The sequence below is a fragment of the Delphinus delphis genome, chromosome 2 (genome assembly GCF_949987515.2).
Source record: "Delphinus delphis chromosome 2, mDelDel1.2, whole genome shotgun sequence".
In the NCBI taxonomy this organism is placed as follows: Eukaryota; Metazoa; Chordata; class Mammalia; order Artiodactyla; family Delphinidae; genus Delphinus; species Delphinus delphis.
In genome coordinates, this window is record NC_082684.1 from 16,933,358 (window position 1) to 16,948,421 (window position 15,064).

The following is a 15,064-nucleotide window of genomic DNA, read 5'->3' on the forward strand; positions in this document are numbered from 1 at the left end:
TGCACTTAAAAGGCACTTTCTCTCTGATGGAAACATTGATTTGTCTGCCTAGTCCCTATTAAAAATAGTAAAATAAATGCACATTAATGGTCATTTAAGTAGTGGTTACATTTTTCCTATTCAGTTAGTCAGTTTCAAACCTTGGTTGCTTTATTTATATTTTCTATTTTAACCCTGCATCATTAGACATAAGGGTACAAAAGACCTATCAGTGCAACAAAAAAGATATTTTTGTTGGGTTGTTTGTGTTTTGTCTTGGGATATTTGCTTTATGAAGGACTGTAAAACAAAAAACAAGTCAGCTTGAGAGGCAAAGTCAGAGATTATGAGTTAAACAAGTAACATGTGTGGTTCCTGATACTTTGAATTTAATGTAATAAAAATCTACCTTTCTCTCAGGATAAGAGTTGTTGTAGCTTCAGTGATTACTTGGAGTAAATATATGTTTGACTTTGTGGTCAGATCTCATGTGAAATTTCATGGAGGTCACATTTTAAGGGTCAGCCATCATATTTAAAGCATCTAGAAAGAGAGCAACCAGGAAGGTGAAGTGTCCACAATCCATGGGCTATTTGGATCTTTCAAGGGATCTTGACAGAGTTATGGTGGGGCAAGAGAAGACTAAGAGTAAACAGCTTAGTTTGCTCCATATAACTGGGAAATTATCATGTGCATGAAAAGATGCCACCTGTACTCTTCCAGATAGTGGAATTAGCACCAATGGATAAACATTACAGAAAAGTAATTTTTAAGTCAATGTAACAAAGAATTTCTTTGCAGTTTAATGTTGTAACTGTTGATTAGAATATGTACTCACTGCTCCTTATTTTACTTATGAAGCTAGAAAAAGACCTCTGAAAGATGCATTTGATGCTTTCATGCAGTGGAAGACTGAATGCTTTATTTACATCTCTTTGAATCTTGACATCTGATTTCTCCTACTTGTGTTAGGGCCCAAGTCAGGCATTGTGAAATAGTCTGATGCAATCTCCATAATAGTTTCCTTAGAGAAGGAGTTGGTGTGAATGGATAAGTAAAGAAATATTTAACATTTTTCAGCAATCCAGTGGAAACATTGACATGCTAATCTGAATTGAATTCTTAACCCAAATGTCATATACTGGCTATTACTGGCTGTTAGCTTAGTATTTAGAGGTGACACTGGGGGACACCAATTTCAGTCAATTTCAGGACCTTGGTTGCTTTATGTACATATACAAGAGTAAAAACAGGACAGAGATCCTAAAAGAGACTTCTGCAAAAAGTGATGTTTTATTATGACCTGGTTATTTGTTTTAGGAATAGTATAACCCCCCATTATCCTTTTCTGGTACTTCTTTCACAGTAAATATTACCAGTTACTTTTTCTTTGATTAATTTATATAGTTTATAGTTTACTGAACAAGTATTTGCATATAAGTGCTAAATGTTGTTGGCACAGCAGATAACATACTTGAAAATATCTTTTCTTTCATAAAGAATATTTAATAGTGTGTTGGGTGTCGGTAACAGGCAATAAGTAAGTAGAAAAAAGGAGTAGGGTGATATATGACTGTTAAGAGGTGCTCTGAGGAAGAGGCTATAAAAGTAATAACACAAGTCATGTGATAGATTGTGTTTGCTGACACAGAGCAGGAGGGAATTCTAGCTCTGAGGAAGTATATTAGTCAGGGTTCACCAGATAAACAAAACCAATAAATACAATGTGTGTGTGTGTGTGTGTGTGTGTGGAGGGACAGAAAGAGAGAGAGAGAGAGAGATTGAGAGACTGAGAGCTAATGTTGAGGTTCAAGTCCAAAGGTCATCAGGCTGGACACCCAGAAAAGATCTGATGTTGCAGTTCAAGTATGAAGGCCATCTGCTGCAGAATTCCTTCCTGCTCAGGGGAGGTCTGTCTTTGTGCTGTTAAGGCCTTCAACTGATTGAACAAGTCCCACCCACATTATGGAGAGCAATCTGCTTTTACTGAGAGTCTACTGATTTAAATGTTAATTTCAACTAAAAACATCCTCACAGAAACATCCAGAATAACATCTGGGCACTGTGACCCAGCCAAATTGACAAATAAAATTAAGCTTCGCAGGAAGTAACATTTAAGTTAAAACATGAATGTAAGAGATACAAGGGGAAAGAATTTCAACAACTAGGAAGAATAAGCACAAAAAATAATGTTTTGTGTTTGAGAAACAGAAAGAAAGGCAGCATGACTGGAGTGCAGTGAATAAGCTGGAAAGTGATTGAGAAAGTAGGGGAATTAGGGAAGGGCAAATTATGTAAGGTGATGATTTTAAACTTTGACTATTAGAATCACCTGGGGAGCTTAAAATAAGCCTCTGGAAGTGTAACCAAAGCATCAGTAGGTTCCCCATGTAATTCAATGTGCAGTACAAGGTTGACAACCCATGGAAACCCAGTGCTAAGATTTTATTCCAATGAAAGATGATGTTACTAGAAAGTTTTAAGAAGGGAAGGTGCATGATATGCTCCATATTAAAAAAAAAAATCATTATGGAAGGAATTCTGATTCCAAGAATGGCTGGACTCTGCTTCTGAAAGCAATCACAAAACTGAACGAAATTATTCAAATAAATAAATAAATTGATGGCATTGGAGAGCAAACCAAAAGAATCAGAAGATAGAGGTAATCTGACACTAGAAAAAGGAAAGTGCATGGATGATTATGTATATAACTTTTTCCCAAGGGCACTTCCCAGTGTGTGTAGCACAGGTTGGCTAGAACTCAAGGATAAATTTGCAGTTATATTGGCTGGAGATAAAATAGAATGGAGTTTTGAGCTGTTAGAAAGGCTGGGAATTGGGGCTGGGTGAGAGTAAACCTAGATTAGAACTACAGAAAAGGAGATCCCACAACTTCATATATACCTAAGTTATAGACTTAGCTAAGTCCTAAACCACATGTTTATGGAGGAGACTCCAATAAGCCTTGCCATAAGCAAGCCTGAAAAAGGTGCGAAGAGACTCCTGCTGCCCACAGACACTTGAGTTTAGGGTTTGAATCCAGCTAAAGTAGAAGCCCTGGGTAAACCTCTGGATTTCCTCTAAAACCCTATAAGTGTTGCAACTTAAGAGCATAGATGAAGTCCTAGGACAAAGTCCCAGGTGAAGTGACAGAACTATGAAGTATGCCTTATAACTGGGGTAAAACTGAAACACATGTGCCCTGAAACACATAAAACAAAATTCAAGGTGATCCAGTAGTAATTTAACTTCTGGCTAGATAAAAAATAGACTCACTTCAAAGGAAAACAAGATCCAGAGTCTCTACAAACATACCACCTGCAATGTCTAGTATACAATAAAAATTACTAGGCCTGCCAAGAAACAGAATTGCTACCCATAGTGTATATATTTTTTTAGAAAGAAAAGAGCAGTTGCAAAATGACTAAATGTTGAAATTAGCAGAAAATAATTTTAAAGCAAGTGATATTAATATGTTCATGACTCAAAGGAAAATATGATCATAATGAGTGAACTGACAGAGAATCTCAGTTAGACATAAAAACTATGAAAAATAAAGAAGCAAGTGGAAATTCTAAAACTGAAAATTACAATATCTGAATTGAAAATTCTGCTTTACGGACTTAAGAGAAAATGAGCTTTAAGTCAAATCAATAAAATATTTCCAACTTGAAGAATAGAGAAAATGACCACAGTCTCAGTGACTTTTAGGAGAATATCAAACAGTAAATAACACCTAATTGAAATTCCTGAGGAAACAGAGAAGGGGATGGAAAAAATATTTAATGTGATAAAAGTAAATAGTTCCACAATTTGTTAAAGACTATCAAAAGCATCAGCAAAAAAACTATAACATTACATTATAGTGCTTTAATGTATAAACCATATATGACTATGAGATCACACAGGCTGGGGGAGGGTATTAAACTGTTACAAATTTCTTTTATTATCATTGAAGGGATACAAGATTAACTCTATTACACTGAGATAAATTAAGAATACATGTCAAAATCTCAGGAGACTCACTAAAATGAAGTATAAATGTATAAGTAAAACTCTAGTAGAGAAATTAAAACAGAATAATAAAAACAGTTAACTCCAAAGAAGGCAGACAAAGAGAGGGGAAAAACAGTGAAGACATATATAAATGAAATAGAAACATGTTAAAGCTAAACCCAGCTATACAAATAGCTATATTAAAAATAAATAAATTATTCAATTAAAAAGAGTTGCCATCAGATTAGAAAAAAGAGAAAAAACAAAGTATTTGTTGTCTGTAACGCACAATTTAAAAATCTAGTGACAAAGAAATTAAAATAAAATAATTCAAAAAGAGATACCATTCAAAATACAAGCATAAAATACCTATGTGGCTTCGTTGATATACAAGTTGACTGCAAGATAAGTGTATTGTTAGAAGTAAAAAGATTTCATAATGATAAAAAAATCAATTTATCAGGAAGGTATAACAATCATAACTATGTAGGACTTAACAGAGCTTGAATGTATATTTTTTTAAAAAATGGAAATATATAGAGTAGTAAACAAACTCACAAACATAGTTGATTTTAACATCACTCTCAGTGATTGATATAACAACCAGACAAAAAGTCAGTAAAGGCATAAATATCTAATCAATGCTATCAACGAGTTTGATCTAATAGGCATTTGGCACTTCAAACTGCAAAATACCATTCCTTTCATATACACATGGAACATTCAAGACAGAGCATATGGTTACCCACTAAATGTCTTAATAAATCAAAAGGTGTATGCTTATATTACAAACGAATATGTGCCTAAAATTGTCTATGTTTCCATCTTGTGAAGCTGGATATAAAAAAGTTAAACCCACAGTATATAGATAAAAGTAAATAATTAAAATAAGAGCAGAAATAAATGAAATAGAAAAGAGAAAAATGATAGAGAAAACTAACCACACTAAAAGCTAGGTCTTTAAATATATAACATTGCTAAACCTCTAATAAGAATGCTTAGAAAAATGAGACAAAAAACATGTTTACCTATATCAGGAATTTAAGGCATGATATCATTACAGATTATGTAGATACTAAAGCTATAATAAAGACTATTATAAACAATTTATGCCAATAACTTTGAAATCTTAGATGAAATGTAAAAATTCAAGCGCCTTATTAAAGAAAATTTCAGACACAGATAGTTTCTATCTATGAATTCTGTCAAGCATTTAAGGAAGAAACAATGACAATCTCAAACAAATTCCTTTAGAAAACAGAGGAAGAAAAACTTCCCAATTTGTTTTATATAAAACCAGCATAACCCAGATGCCAAGCCCTAATAAAGAAATTATAAGAAAAAAGAAATTACAGACCAGCATCTTTGAACATAGAAACCAAGACATTTCCTAAAAATATTGACAAATTAAATTCGGCGGTATTTCAAAAAGAATATATAATACACAACCAAGTGTTTTAATCTAAGGTTATAAGGAATACTAGGTTTGTTTAGAATTTGAAAAATATCAATATAATTTACAATATAAATAAATACAGGAGAAAAATATAATTTCAATCAAGCATTTGACAAAATTTAATACCATTCATGGGTTTAAAAAATAACCCAGCAGGGCTTCCCTGGTGGCACAGTGGTTGAGAGTCCGCCTGCTGATTCAGGGGACACAGGTTCGTGCTCTGGTCCGGGAAGATCCCACATGCCGCGGAGTGGCTGGGCCTGTGAGCCATGGCCGCTGAGTCTGTGCGTCCAGAGCCTGTGCTCCGCAATGGGAGAGGCCACAACTGTGAGAGGCCCGCATACTGCAAAAAAACACAAAAAACAAAAGAAAAACAAACAAACAAAAAAAAAACCCAACAAATGGAATGAAAGGGAACCTTTTCAGGCTAATAGAAGTCATCTTCAAAACCCAAAGTTAACATCACACCAGAGGGTAAAATATTAAACATTTTCTTAGTGGGAATTGGGAATAATGCAAGGATGTCTGCTCTTACCACATCTATTCAACACTGGCCTTGAGGTCCTAGTCAGTGTAATATTTGTAAAGGAAAAGATGAAATTTATTACTCAGAGATTAATGATGAGTTTTTGTAGAAAATATTAAGAATGTACCAAATAACTGCTAGAACTCATATAAGAATTTGTCAAGGTCACAGAATACAAGGTTATTATAAAGAATTGTTTTTGTCTCTGTATAGTAGTAGCAAAGAATTGAAAATACAATTTTAAAAATTCATTTTTAAATCATATCAAAAGCATAAATACTTAGGATTAATTTTAATAATATGCAAAACCTCTACGAAGAAAACAGTAACAGATTACTGAAGGAAATTAAAGAAATTCATAAAATCACAACCAAAATTAAAACAGCTTTTTTAAAAAAGTAGGCTTTAAAGAGTTAATTCTTAATTTTACATGAAAATTAAAAAGTACTATAATAGGCAAAGCAAGTCTGAAAATAAAGAGTAGAGTTGGTGGACTCAAAGTACCTGATTTTAAGATTAACTATTAAGCTATTGAAATTGAGAAGATGTGGTATTGACATATAAATGAAAAAATCAGTAGGGCAGAATGGAGAAGGCCAAAACAGTCCCACTCAAATTCAATTTTCAACCAAAACTCCAAGTCAATTCAACGGTGAAAGGAAATTCTTTTTTCTAAGACTTTTTCCCACGATTTGGGGGGCATCGAGGGAACGGTGGGGAAAGTAAATATCTTTGTCAGGAAAAAAGAAAAAGATCTTGCCTCACTTCATACACATGAAAATAATACAATCCAGATCATAGACTAAAACATAACCACCAATACTATCAATTCTAAGAGGAAACATAAAATATTATCTTCATGACCTTGAGGTTGGCAACAACTTCTTGAACAATACACAAAAAACCACTAACAATGAAAAGAGAAAAAGGTAAATGGGCTTCATCTACATTAAAAACCTTTGTTTATCAAAAGACAAGAGAGCCAAGTACATTCTGGGAGAAGTATAAACATTATCAATAAATATATCTGACAATGGATCTGAATACAAAATACATAAAGAACACGTACAGATTAATAATAAAAAGACAAGAAAGCCAAAAAAATATTGGGCAAAAGATTTGAATGGACCCTTCCATAAAGAAAACATACAAATGGCCAATAAGCATATGAAAAGATGTTCAACATCTTTTAGTCAGAGAATTGCAAATTAAAACTGCTTTAGAATGGCTAAAATTAAAGACTAGCAACACTAAATGTTTAGAGAGGATATGGAGCTACCGGACTTACAAATTGTTGGCGAGGTACAACCACAATTAGAAAATAGTTTGGCAATTTCTTATAGAGTTAAATATACACTTACCATATGATCCAACATTTCTAGTCCTAGATACTTACTCAAGAGAAATTAAAACATATGTCTGCACTTAAACCTGAATCCAGATTTTCATTGTACCTTTATTCAAAATAGCACAAAACTGGAAACAACTTAATGTTCATCAACGGGAGAATGGATATATAAATTGCTATTTACACAATGGAATTCTACTAGGCAGTAAGAAGGAATCAACTTACAATACACGTAAAAACATGAATAAATGTCATAAATATGACACTGAGTGAAAGAAATCTGCACATTGATATAAAGGAGTACATACTGCATGGTTACTTTGATATGTGCTCAAGAACAAAGAAATTAATCTATTATAGCGAGAGGCATCAGGATAGGAGTTGTCTACAGAGTGGGCTGGGATTGACAGAAAGGGTTGTGGAGGTGTAATGAAAATCTCTGATATCTTGATTAGGATGAGTGTATACATTTATTGGAAGTCTTCAAATTGTACACATGAAATTAATGCATTTCTACTGAATGCCAACTTGATGTCATTTTAATGGTTTATTTGAGGGATAGATGTGAATGAAAGCTAGAAGAGTTAGGAGGATAATTCAGCAGTCTGGACAAGTGATGATAAGAGTTCAGACTAGCATATTAAGAATAGAGTTGGGGAGCAGTTAGGTAAGTCATGAAGTTTGAAGGTGAAGCTGGCAGGAATCGCTGACGGATTCTGATACAAGGGTGAGAGAAAGAGGATTCAAGGATGCTTCTTTGATTTTGGTAGAGAAAACATGGTGGATAACATAACTCTTTCCAGAGACTGTGAAGTCTTAAGAAAGGAACAATGTTGGAGAGTAGGTGTGTATGGTAAATCTTGCAGGATGTGAAGAGTTCTCTTTTGCCCATGTTAAGTTTGCAATACGTTTCAGATGTGCAAACAGGGATATCAGTCAGGCACTTGCATATATCAGTCTGGTCTTCAATGAAGAGGTCAGTGCTGGGGATATACATTTGAAGGCCTTGGCATAACGATTGCATTTAAGGCCATGGAACTTTGAGATACAGAGTTATCAGGTAGGAGTTGTGTAGCTGCACAGGTATGTGTTTCCTGTTGTCCAGAAGGAAGAAATTTTCCTCTACCTTTTTAGGTTCTTCTGGCTGGTCTGAGAATTAAATTGACATGAAACAGATTAACAGGAGAAAATTGAACAAAGATTTAATAACATGTGTACATGGGAGAGATGCAGGAACACTGAGTATTTCCCCAAAATGGCCAAAACCCTCACCTTAAATACCATCTTCAGCTAAAGACAGAAGAGGATGTTGTGGGCAGGGGTTTGGGACTTCATAGTTGAGGAAGGCAATTCACATGGAGATGGAAAGCGAATGTTTGGTAAACAAATGTTTGCCATGCAAAGACAATGGGACACAGAGTGGACTATGGTCTCTTAAACGCCCTTCCCCACGCCCCTCCCCCCCACCTAGCCCATATTCTTTGCAGATATCTCTGGAAATAGTTCTGTTCCTAGAATAAGCACACTATCTAAAAAACATTTTTTAGGCTGTTAGGGGGAAGGTCAAAGATTTTTCCTGAGATTCTTAGGCCTTGATTGTTTTCAGCTAAAAATAATCCACATACCAAAAGGACATTTTGGGGTGGCAAGTTTTGCTGCCCTACAATTTCCTCTGTACAAGTAGATTAGAATTCTCTGAAGCTAGACACTGTTTTTGCTCTTCTTTCTAATCTTTACAGCAGAGTATCTTACAAAGAAAAGGTACTCTCTAAATGCTTGTTCAATGTATTGACAAGTGAATGAGTAGACAAAAACATATTTTTCTCTTGAAATAGAAAAACGAAAGACATATCAAAATCAAAATAATGAACTGGTAAAGCACCAAACAAGAAATTAATCTGAGTATGTAAAATATCTGCTAGTATTTTTAGATGACCTATGAGAATGACATGTCTACTAATTTTATTACAATATATAAAAGGCTATGAGGCTTATGGTAAGATCACCGTTTGGGTTCTAGCTGTGCCATCTGAAAAGTACAACTTTAAGCAAATTTCTTAATGACGTAGTTTTCTTCTCTTAAAAATTGTGATATTAATTATGTGCATAATGTGAGGTAGTTGTGCAGATCAAAGGAAATGTATAGTATAAAGTGCATTATAGGTAGTCATGAGAAATGTAAATAGCATATGTGATATATATATTATATATATATGTATTTATTATCACAGTGGAATATTCAATGTCATATTTCTACCAGACTGTACTTTCATAGCAAACTTGTTAAATCATTAGCCTGAAAGTAATTACCAGGGCTCCCTGAATTTTAATTTGTAATATCAGTTGAAAAAGTGCAGAAAGCATGCATCTTAAGTGGAAAAAATTAACATAACCTGTGAGAACCTGTTGAAGAGCTGTTTCCAAAAGGCAGTCCTGTGAAACTCCACAAACCATGTTATGTAGAGGATTATCTACTTGTCAGACTGGCCTTGGTTTGTAGACTGAATGCCCCAAGTACAAGCAGATTGCATTCGCCTTGGAGTAGTCATAAAGGGATTTCACCTGACTTTATTCTTAGCTGAAAGTACAAAGGTAGCAGGCCCTATGTTAGGAGAATCCCATCAACCCCCATGACCTGTTTCTGCCAAGGTCGAAGATGGATGAGGCTGGAAAGCTGCCGTGCCTGACTGCATTGAGTAGCAGTTCGAGTATGGTCTCAGCCAGAACTCTGGGCATGCATCCGTGATCCGGTATTGAGTCACTTCCCCCAGCCCAGGTGGTAGACAGCTCTGGGTTTGTACAGCTGGGTCAGATCACACAGGCATGGGGAGTATCACAAGGGTGGAGAGAATGTCATGGGATGTATCATGAACACAGATGCCAAAGCAGGTGCTGTTGGCTGGCGCACTAAACCATATAGCACAACCCTGGGACTCCATGAAACAGTTAGCAGTAACAGTCTCCCCTAGAGCCTGTACAATCCTTTGTACTTCCCCAAGCTCTTTCAGCAACACACGGCTGGGCCAAGTACAAATGCATTGGATCCATGTTAGTAGTTCTGAACTTGAGTTCTTGCTGTATGCACTTACTCACCATGTGACCTTGTGCAATGTTCTTTTGCTCCTTGTCCTGTTGAGTTTTTCATTGTAAAACTGGGCAACATCATGACTTATTTGTTAGAAATAATTTGAAGATTTTGAGATCTAAATTATAGAATGTCTATCATGCAGTGCGGCATACCTTAGGTATTCAGAAACAGTTAATCCCATTCTGCTTACCCTTGCTATGGTCTAAACTAATGCTACCTAATAGAAATATAATATAAATCACACACATATTTTAAATGTTCTCATAGCCACATAAAAAAAGTAAAAAGAAACAGATAAAATTAATCTTAATAATACACAATAAATCTACAATATTATCTTTTCAATAAGTAATTGATATGAGGTTATAAATGAAATATTTTTCATTTTGTGTTTATATTTAAATTGATTAAAAATAAATGAAATTAAAAAATTCAGTTCCTCGACCTGGCTCTCCACATTTTAAGTACTCAGCATTTACGTGTGGCTACGGTGTTGGACAGTGAAGGTCTAGAAGAATATTCATTGTGAGGGAACAATAGACAGAAGCATAGAGAATAAAGTTACATTGGCTAAGACTCGCCAGCCACTAAGATAGGAAAAATAAGATGAATTTATCAAAAAATGCTGTTGAATGTGTAGGTAGAGTATAGGTTTATTATTTTGTAAAAAATAAGGAAGTAAGAGTAATTTTGAGGGATGGATGGATTGGAGATTAAAAGTTCAATTGTGCACATGCTGAATTAGAGTTGACATCAAGACACCTCTGTAGAGATGCCTAGAAAATAGATAGACATGTCTACAGGGAACTTGGGCAAAGAAGGACTCTTTTCAGTAAAACTGTGGATGTCAAGGTTGTGGATGAATTCTGCAAGAGAGAAGGAGAATTAGAGGGAATGGGGATTGAGGAACTTTGGTTTGCCAGCATTTAGATCAAGAAAGGAAAAGAAGCCAACCTGAAAGCAAAACAGGAATACAGAAAAGCAGGAGAAGGATCAAGTCGATGCCATGTCACAGAGGCAAAGAGTTAAGTGACTTTCTGAGAAGCAGTGAGATGGTGTGTCAGTGGTCCCAGAGAGAGAAATGGAGGGAGAGACACAGCTCACCTCTGATACCCAGTGCAGCATCCCTCTTCCGTGCGTCGCAGATACCTGAACTGCCTGCTCCACGTTACACATCAGCATCATCTCAGCCATCCTCTGCTCTGTTCCAACACCCACATTCATCTAAAAGAACAGCCTGCTACTTTTCCTATTGCTTGTCTTGCACATAGTTTGGGGGATTTGTTTTTTTCATTTGACTTGTTCATCCATTAAATTTGTACTTATACAGCTCCTACTTGCTGGTGTTCAGCTCTGGGCGTATAGAAATGAACAAGGTCCCTCCTTCTCTAAGGGACGATCTGGCTTTACATGAGACAGTCTCAGCTAAAACTGCCTATTCTTACCATCTCCAAACCAGAGTCTGTAAAGGGAGCAACTTTACTTTCCCTATGTCAGGTGGGGTTCTTTCTCTATTTGGGAGTATAAGAGGCATTGTTTCTCAGAAGCCTCTTAGCTTCAGAGTACCTGATGATATCCTCCAGCATTTTCAGGCTTACTGTCTATTTATGACAATTGATACTGTCTTTTAAACTAGTAACGATGTTTCCTTTCAATACATTATTTTAAAATAAATATATTTTAAGTTATCATGTAAAGCGGTTAAAAAAATCAAGTAATATTAGTTTCAGGTAATATCATAATGTTTAAGTTTAGAAAGCTCTGAATTAGAGAATGATAAAAGCATATGTATCATCAGTATCAATGAGGCTACATGGTGTAGACTCTAAATTCTTCAGATACAAACAGACAGAGGATATACCTTGATTTTAGCTATATTCTGCTATACTCTGAAACAGCAGCATCTACATCAAGAACAGTGAAGTGTCTGAGATTTTACCCTATTTGCAAGTGAATCGGTTATTTTCATGGTTGTGTAGAAGACAGTTTGTTACTCAACAGCAATAGTGGTAGTCAGAGCATGAGTATTTTTGTACCAGTTTCCCAAACCCTGTTTCCCACTGGGTGATGTGAAGAGGAATGATACCTGCGCATACAGTGGGTTGCATTTCAGGAAAGGAGGCTTGAGCTTAGAGAACCCCAATCTTTTATAATGGGCAGAAAGCATGCTTCCCTATATTCTTGTGGGACACATTATCTTTATTATATTGGACTTAAGCATGCCTGCTCTTTGCTTCACAAGGAGACACTATATCTTTGTCTTCACTAAACAAACATTCATGAAGAGACAGTGCACAACAAAGAGCAGTGGGTGCCTCCCTTCACAAGACACATAGAAATGTGACAGCCCCATGGAGAATTGTCTCCCAACAATCAGTGTTTTAACACATGACAGAAAAAATATCCCATAAAAAGCCATTTTGATCATTGTGATATATGACATTTTTCAAATTGTTGACTCATTAGTTCACAAGCTGAAAGCCACTCAACAACTCTTTCTTCTTGGGACACGTATTTATAGAAACTAGTCATCAATTAGACTTGAAATTAGTTCTTCCATTAAAATGAGTATAACTTGAACAACCAGAGGTACTTGGAAGCATAGGTACCTTTGGTCACCCACTAATGAATGCAACATATTCAAGGTAATACTTGCCTACTTTCTAATAATCACTTGAAAAAAACCACAATCACAAATCTGATGGGTTTTTAAATAAACTACTACATATCTGACTGTGGCATGTTAGGGTTCTCTTATATGCGGTAATAACACTTATTATGTGCTGGCAGAGGTGGGAATTTTGCAATTATGCTAAAATCTTACAGTGTAAAGAAACTTTAGTCAAGCATAGTATCAAACGATTCTGCTAATTATCCCTGGTAGTTTTCTGCTTTGTTTTGTTTTCTTTAAGTGCATATGGCATATGCCACATGTATCTGAAAAAGCCATTTATCTTTGATTAGTGGCAAAACCTCAGAAATTTCTTTATTGATAAATTTCAAAATGTTAAATATCTTTATTATAAGCTGAAATCCTGTTTCATAATACAAAAGTCATTAAAGTCTGCATTTTCAGGCAAAAGTTGAATCTATTTTTGAAAACACAAATCTCAGGTTAGACAAAATATAGAGTGGCTAATTTGGAGGAAAAGCAGTTAACATAAACCTTTCTATGCCAGTTTACCCAACATTCACCTTTGTCTTTAGAGGCTAGTTTTGGGAAAACAATTTGTCTATCAAAACTAAGTATGAGTGACTTATTTAACCAAGACTGTGGCTGATTGTGAATGGATATAAATCTTTTTCAAGACAGTTCTCTTCTAGTGGTACTTGAGAATGGACAATAATTCAACACTGAAGAAATGGAATTATCCTTTGAGAGCATGGATCTTAGCATACTTCAGTTCATCAGAAACAATACACTTTTAGTACTTAAAATTTGTATTTTTAAATAAAATTTGTTTTACTGTGAATTTTACATAAGTATTTAGTCAGAATCATACCATACATTTTGTTAATTTTTGATGCAATCTTTTAAAATTCTTTCTTTGTTTAGTTTTCCCTTTTCTTCTACTTCTAGCCACTTTATACTCTCATCATGTAACTGTCCTGAATGTATCTTTGTATATCTTTCTCCATGCTCTGATAATAACACTTAACATACTTATGAAATGTCTTATATTTTATAAAATATGTCACAATACAATAAATTTATTATTACATTTTACATTTATTACTTAATATTCTTGGATATCCCTCCAATTTAACTTGCATATTTCTAGTTCTTTGCTTTTTAATGGATGTATAATAATATCACAGGGAATGGTTGCACTATAATTTATTTATGCATTCCCCTGGAACAAGTATTTTGTTCCCAGATTTTTTTGTCACTATCAACAATGCTATAATAAACTTCCATGTACATATACACTTATATACTAGTGCTTTTATTCCTATGAATAGATTTCTAGGATTTGGGTTTCTAGGATGAAGGATATTTACATTCTAAAATTTTTAATAAATATTGCTATGTTGCTAGGTGGCTTTCCAGAAAAGTTGATGCATATTCTCACTTCCTCCAGCCATGAACTCCAGTAAGATTTTATCTTTACTCCTATCAACCATAGTTTTTTTTTGGACTCTTTGTAAGGATGGATATTCTAGAATGGGGAACTAAATAGTCAGGAAAGAATTTATCACCTTTCACAACCCAGAGAAATGTCTCACCCTTTATGATTGTTGTGAATTGCCTACACTCAATTATTTTTCACCCAAAGAATGGCAATATCATATGGTTCCACCTCACACTTCTATGGTGTTTTCTAGTGTATATGTTGCTATCACAGAATCTTAATAGTGATACTAATTAGATTTATTGGGCATATGTCAGACATACTGCAGACGTACTGTGCCAGTCATACTGCACATTGTCTTTTCTCATTTGTTCTTGCAACAATCCCTTGAACCTATTCAACAAGAAACGCTGGTGTACTCATCAGCTTGGTATCATGTCTTATCCAGGTCCCAGGCTTGGCATCCTTTTCTCCCTACCGTAACTCCATTTTCAAGTTCAGACTTGCTCCAGTCACTGCTGTGTTCCCCCTTTCCCTTTCTTCTTCTACCACATTACCCCCCTTGCTGTTGAAACCATCTGTAAGGATGCTTTTATCA